Source organism: Hypomesus nipponensis, chromosome 1 (genome assembly GCF_054491055.1).
Source record: "Hypomesus nipponensis isolate SF chromosome 1, ASM5449105v1, whole genome shotgun sequence".
Taxonomy (NCBI): domain Eukaryota; kingdom Metazoa; phylum Chordata; class Actinopteri; order Osmeriformes; family Osmeridae; genus Hypomesus; species Hypomesus nipponensis.
Window position 1 is genome coordinate 20,272,501 of NC_140361.1, and position 7,500 is coordinate 20,280,000.

The window sequence follows — 7,500 nt, forward strand, 5'->3', positions numbered from 1 at the left end:
GGCATGGCTTTTGAATGGGAGTCAATGGGAGGATGACCAGAGGCATGAGAAGCCAACGCGCCAAAACCTAAGTCCAACTTGAATGGAAGTCTATGGGAGGATGACCAGAGGCATGACTTTTGAATGGGAGTCAATGGGAGGATGACCAGATGCATGAGAAGCCAACGCGCCAAAACCTAAGTCCAACTTGAATGGAAGTCTATGGGAGGATGACCAGAGGCATGACTTTTGAATGGGAGTCAATGGGAGGATGACCAGATGCATGAGAAGCGAACGCGCCAAAACCTAAGTCCAACTTGAATGGAAGTCTATGGGAGGATGACCAGAGGCATACATTTTGAATGGGAGTCAATGGGAGGAAGACCAGATGCATGAGAAGCGAACGCGCCAAAACCTAAGTCCAACTTGAATGGAAGTCTATGGGAGGATGACCAGAGGCATACATTTTGAATGGGAGTCAATGGGAGGAAGACCAGATGCATGAGAAGCCAACGCGCCAAAACCTAAGTCCAACTTGAATGGAAGTCTATGGGAGGATGACCAGAGGCATACATTTTGAATGGGAGTCAATGGGAGGAAGACCAGAGGCATACATTTTGAATGGGAGTCAATGGGAGGAAGACCAGATGCATACATTTTGAATGGGAGTCTATGGGAGGATGACCAGATGCATACATTTTGAATGGGAGTCTATGGGAGGATGACCAGATGCATACATTTTGAATGGGAGTCTATGGGAGGATGACCAGATGCATACATTTTGAATGGGAGTCTATGGGAGGATGACCAGAGGCACAAAATTCCACAAGGATGACCAGGGGCACAGAGTTCTTAAAGTTGCGTTTAATGGGTTTTAACACAGGGGGTGTGCTTAATAGTGGGTGCACAGGTCCCCCCGGAGGTCAGGTAGTGTGGGGGGTCCCCCCCGGAGGTGGGCTCCCCGGCCTGGGGGCGCTGTTTCCCCGGGAGTCCGCGGTGGGTGTGGGGGGTCCCTTGGGAGCCCAGACCATGAGCCCAGGGAGGCGGTGGAGTGTGTGGGTCCCCTTGGATCCCAAGGGTGGGGGTGCAGGGATCCCGTGGTGCCTTGGGCGGACGATTTTGCCCCGTGTGAGGGTGTGTTTGTCTGGTTGAATGTGGATAGTTTGTGAAATTCACAGTTGTGCGCCCGAACGTGGGATTTGGACGGGGACGGTTTTAGAATTCAAGTTGGAGCCTGGGGCAGCGGGCTGAGTGTTTTTCCTCCCGGCAAAAGGTGTCATTTTTTCGGGGGGTCGATTTGAAATTTCGTTTCGCTCGCTGCGTCTCGCACGCGCGCGCACGACCCCGGGACCTTCTCGGGCTGTCTTCCCCTGGCCCGTGGCTATCCAACGAGCCCACCCTCGAGGCCGTGAGTGCCCGCAAAGTGGCACTAGCTCTGCACGGAGACCATTTTCCCAGCTTCCAAAAGAGTGCATTGAAGGGGGGGAGTGGTGCTTTGAAAATTGACAGTAACTCGCCCGAACGTGGGATTTGGACGGGGACGGTTTCAGAATTCAAGTTGGACTCGTGGGAGAACGTGGCCACGCCATATACCCCCCCAAAATAGCACCCCCATTTCGACAGCTCCATTTGAAATTTTCTTTTTCCTCCCGTTTCCCCCGTGCTCAATGCATTTCAACGGGGATCATTTTGTCACTTTAGTCAGAGCGAGAGGCACGCGCTCGAGTGCCACTTTTATTCATTTTGACCATTTCCGCGACGCGGGCTCCGTTTGAAATTTTGACTCGGCTCCCGTTTCCGTCCCGTAGCTCGGATCCGGCCCGGGACGACTTTGTTATTCGAGTTGGGGCGAGGCGCACGCGGGCACGTCGTCGTGTCTCGGCCTTTTTCGCACGCACGAGCCTGTAGCTCTGTTTGAAGTTTTGTTTCGCTTCCCATGTCGCGCACGCGCGCGTGCGCAACGGGGCGCACAGTTAGTCGTCGTGTCCCCGACGTTGGCTTTCCAACGAGCCTATTTTCGTCGAAATCCGTCGAACGGCACCGGAGTTACCCGTGTGTGTCACTTTTCCAGCCTCCGAGGCAGTCTCCCAGCTTCCAGCTTACAAACTTTCCATTGTCGCGGCCCCCAGTCCACCAGACAGCTACCGGCGTGATATTAGAAACCGACTTGTGAAAGACTTGCAAGTCAATGGAGGTTACACGGAGCCTCCATAGGGCCCTTCCTGAAGCCCAGTGCCACGCTTTGGTGACCACGCTCACGGGGATCTCCCCTTTCACTTGACTATCACGGATGTGCGCGAGCACACGGTTCTCACGAACCGAGCGGTCTTCCCTGGGCCGCTACCCGCGTTTGAGGCACCGCAGGCGGGTACCCCGGTGGGCGCGAGACCCCTGGAGGTCAAAAAAAATATAATTTTTTTTCAAAGTCCCCGGTCGAGCTCTGGATCATGCCCCCCGGCCCTGGCACTTCCCGGGGGGGCCCCCACGCGCACGGCGGCCGGTGGGTGGCGCTCTTTTTTCGAATTTTTTTTTTCCCCAGTTTTGAAGCCCAGGCATGGTCCAGGCCCCCACCCCCGACCCGGGCGGCCCCGAGTGGCCGACAGGGGGCGCTTTTTTCGGGCAGATTTTTTTTTTCGCCGTTTGAAGCTCCGGACAGGGCCAGAACCACACCCCCCGTCTCAGGCACTTCCAGGGGGGAGCCCCGCGCACCGGACAACGGCCGGTGAGGGGCGCTTTCGCGGGCCCGTTTTGTTTTGACCGTTTCGAAGCCCCGGTCGGCGCCCAGGCGCCCGCGTGCACTCGGGCACACCCAGACCATCGTGATCGATTGGCGTTCTCGACCCCCACGATCGGAGGGCCCCCACCCGTGATGGGTGGACGGTTCCTCCGGCTTGAGGGGGGGTCAGTCCCACGTCCCGGGCAGCCGAGCGCGGGGCCGCACGTCGCGCGCCCCATAGCTCCCGGGAGAAGTGTTCGGTGCGAGGCCGAGTTGACCCGTCTGTCCTAGGCGTCCTGCGATGGCGCTCCGGCGCGGGGAGTGGCGCGCCTGGCTCACACCCTGAGCGACGTTCACCCCGCTACGCGCCGGCGCCAGAGACACGATTTCGCGAAACCCTCTGTCGGCTACCGGTTGTCCCCCTCCGAACAGCCCGTCCTTGCTGACGGCGCCTCCTGGGTCCCGTCTCGGCCGTCTCTACCGCGGCCCCCCGCCCCGACTGCGCAGACCTCCGTCTCCGGACGGGGAGCTGTGGCGGGGGTGGGGGGGTTCGTCGGGAGGGTATGCCGTGGGGGTCTCGGGGGGCCGCACGTCGGGTGCTCCGCGCGGAGCCCTGGAAGAAAGGCTACCTGGTTGATCCTGCCAGTAGCATATGCTTGTCTCAAAGATTAAGCCATGCAAGTCTAAGTACACACGGCCGGTACAGTGAAACTGCGAATGGCTCATTAAATCAGTTATGGTTCCTTTGATCGCTCCAACGTTACTTGGATAACTGTGGCAATTCTAGAGCTAATACATGCCAACGAGCGCTGACCCTTGCGGGGATGCGTGCATTTATCAGACCCAAAACCCATGCGGGGACGGTGGGCCGGCCCTTCGGGGTCTCTGCCGGCTCCGGACGCTTTGGTGACTCTAGATAACCTCGAGCCGATCGCGCGCCCTCCGTGGCGGTGACGTCTCATTCGAATGTCTGCCCTATCAACTTTCGATGGTACTTTCTGTGCCTACCATGGTGACCACGGGTAACGGGGAATCAGGGTTCGATTCCGGAGAGGGAGCCTGAGAAACGGCTACCACATCCAAGGAAGGGAGAGGTTTGGTCCTGGATGGTCCTCACCGACTTGTATGGGCGTTATGGCTGCGTATTTGTCTTCCAGTGGGGGTGAGCGGGCACCCAGGGAGGGCCAGTGCTAGTTCTAGTGGTGGCGCCTCCGGCTGGCATTTTGGTGGAGGCCCCTGGCGGGGTCGTCTGGGCGTGCTTCGGCCATCCCTTCTCTTTGCGCAGACTGGGCCTTACGGCAGCTGTTGCGGGGGGAGGGTATGCTGGGGTAGCCTGGGCGACTTCCGTCAGGGGCTTTTTGCTGGAATTTTGAACGATGAACTGGACTGCCCCCCATGGTTGTGGTGCATGGGTCTATGATGGGGGGGCATCCGGAGCGCCTTACAGTAAGTACATTGATGTGCTTACATGATGCCCGGTAATGTTTCCGGCATCAAGGGCCCCGTGCCAGTAGGGGAGCACGGTGGGACCGAGCGAGTCCCTTACGGTGGTGTGGAGTCTGGGACGGCTCCAGCCATCCCGCAGCCACGTCCCGCCCACGTGCCAATGGGGGAGCACGGTGAGGCCCAGCGAGACCCCCATGGTGAGTTGGAGTCGGGGGCGGCTCCGTTCATCCCTGAGCTACGCCCCGAGGGTCCCATGAAAGGTGTGAAGTTTCGGGATCCTCCTTCTGCATCAACCAACCGTCCGAGTAAGAAGGCTAGGGTGGGAGGACGGGGCCCCAGACCATCGGGGCCGGTAGGAGAGACCTTTGTGGTTACGAGCACGGGCCACTCGGGCATAGAACGTGCTCTACCCGGGGGAGGAGTGGTCGACACCTCTGGGGAATCCCTGGACCAATCGGACTTACAGGATTTGATGGACGTAGCGCACGCCAGCTCTGGGCGGTCTGTCTATCAGGATTGGTGCATGGACTGGGAGGACGCATTTGGAACATGCGTGGACAGACCGTTCCAGCCAGAGGAGTGGGACTTCACCGAGGGAATGGTGCTGTCCTGCGAGTCTGGATCGCCCTCTGAAGGATGCCCAGGCGTGGAGCATCCTGGAGACGAGGGTGGTTTCGAACGATACAGGGGCCTAGACCTTTCGACACCGTGACTCATGAGCACATTCTCGGGGCTCTTAAGCGGAGGGAACTAGATGAACATGTACTGGGTCTCATTCGGGACTCATACGTGGGATGCGTGACCAGAGTCAAGGTCGGGGCAGAGCTGTCCCGACCGATTGACATGAAGGTGGGGGTCAAGCAGGGTGACCCCATGTCCCCCCTTCTCTTCAACGTGGCGCTGGACCCGTTAATCCAGACGTTGGAACGTCGAGGCGAGGGCTTCGCATGGGGAGACCAATCGGTAACGACACTAGCTTTTGCCGATGATCTGGTGATGGTGAGCAGTTCGTGGGTGGGCATGTCGAGGAACATCGCTATCCTGGAGTCATTTTGCCAGCTGACGGGTATGCGCGTGCAGCCCAAGAAGTGCTTTGGCTTCTTTCTCTCGAAGGGGGTACGCTCGATCGTTGTGAACGACTGCAGCCCCTGGCGGGTGTGCGGAGAGCCTCTGCGCCTGACGGGACCCGAGGTGATGGAGAAATACCTCGGGATGGGACTGAGGCCGGGCAGGGTGATTGGACTACTGGGACCGGAGGAACGGATGGTTGCATGGGTCCGTGACATCGGGCGCGCGGCGCTGAAGCCTTCTCAGAAGGTTGAGATGCTCTGCCGGTTTGCTATCCCGCGGTTGTTTTACCAGCTGGACCACGGTCTTGCGAAGGTCGCCCTCCTGGAAAGGGTGGATCTGCTGATCCGGAAGGCAGTCAAGGAGTGGTTACACCTACACCCATCGACAACTGATGGGCTTATATATAGTAGGAATCGAGACGGTGGCCTCGGCGTAATGAAGCTCTCTCGCCTGATACCCGGTGTCCAAGCCCGGCGGGTCTTTCGGTTAAGCCGGTCTGAGGACCCTCTGACCCGATTGGCTACACTGTCGGTGTTTACCCAAGAAAAATTCGAACGCCTATGGCTGAGTGCCGGCGGCCGTGGGGATGAGGTACCGGCCTTGGTGGATCCCTCCGCTGGGGCAGGGGCTCTCCCTGGGGGGCCTGGCCCAGTCGCGACGCAGAGATGTCCGGTCCCGTGTGACTGGCAGCGGGAATCGTTTCTCGCCTGGTGCGGGTTAACTACCCAGGGGGCGGGCACGCTGTGCTTTGGCGGCGACAGGATCAGCAACTGCTGGATTGGTAGGCCCACGACAATGGGTCTGACTGAGGGTCAGTATGTTGCGGCCCTGCAGCTCCGGGCCAATGTGTATCCGACCTCAGAGGCGCTGACACGGGGCAGGGGGCTTCCGCCTCCTCCCTGCCGAGGATGCCAGGGCGAGGCCGAGACCTGTTCGCATATCCTGGGGCAGTGCCCTGCTGTGCAGTCTAGTCGGATCAGCAGGCACAATAAGATTTGCGATCTCTTAGCAGGAGAAGCCGCCGGGGCAGGATGGGACGTCGTAAAGGAGATGCGCGTGCTCTCCCGGGAAGGGGTCTTGAGGATACCCGACCTGGTCTTCGTCCAAGGGGATGTGGCTCTGGTGGTGGATGTCACCGTACGTTTCGAGTTTGCCCCCGACACGCTGGAGGCCGCCCGGTCCCAGAAGGTTGCGTACTACCGGCCTTGCGCACCTGATATAGTGAGAAAACTCGATGGAGTGACGAAGCTGCTTTTCTTCGGCTTCCCTGTGGGGGCCAGAGGGAAGTGGCCTAGTTGCAATGATGACGTACTCAGGCGTCTGGGTGTCTCGAAACCAGGGATGAAGCGATTCGCTAAGTTGGTGGCTAGGCGTACTCTCGCCTATTCGTTAGAGATCCTCCGCGATTTCTACAGACCGATCAATGATGGCCCGCCCAGGCCGGATGCGGACGTGTAGTTTCCTGATGGTCGGTTGTAGTCTTGTCTCTGAGGTCCTTCGGGACGGAAACCGAGCTGACCAGGGCGCGGGTCGGCAGGGAAGTTTGTGCGCCGGGGTTCGGTTGGACCCCCCCCCACCCCTACCCTAACCCCAACCCTTCTCCCCAGCCCTAACCCCAACCCCCCCCCTTCTGCCCTGTTCCCAACCCTGTTGTAACCCCTCCCAGACCCTTAACCCTAACCTCAACCCTAACCCTATAGGCCTAACCCCAACCCCTAACCCTAACCCCAACCAATCCCTGAAGTTCGTGTTTCAGTTGTTTCTCCCCAGAAAAAAAAAAAAAAAAAAAAAAAAAATACTTCTATGTCAGTACTTAGGCCCCTTTCGAGGGGCCGAAACCCTGCCGTGGCCCGAGGGGCGGGACGGCAGGTAGGGCAAGCCCCTCTTCCCGTGGTGATGGAGGTAGCCACGAGTGACCCGGTACCTCTTTAAGCGCGTGTTGCTGGCCGGTGCTGCGTGCCCCCGGGGGGTCCTCTGGTCCAGCTCGGCCATCCTTCCTTGGGTGGGGTGCCGTGCGGGCCGGGGGGCTTCGCCGGGGGCAAGAACTTTGAATTTTGGCCGGTGGAGCGCAGGAGTGGGGCGGCTTCTATCCGTTGGGCTCGGGGGACCGGTGGGGAACCGAGGTGACTGGTGAGGGGGGCCAGGGCGGCTGCGCAAGCGCGCCGTTGGTGGTGCCTCCTCGCTGGAAGCTTAGGGGACCCCCGCTCGTCTTCTGGGCCGGGCGGCGGTTGGAGGAGGGCGTGGCAGACAATCCTAGGGTTGTCCCTCGAGGTCCCTGGTGACGGGGG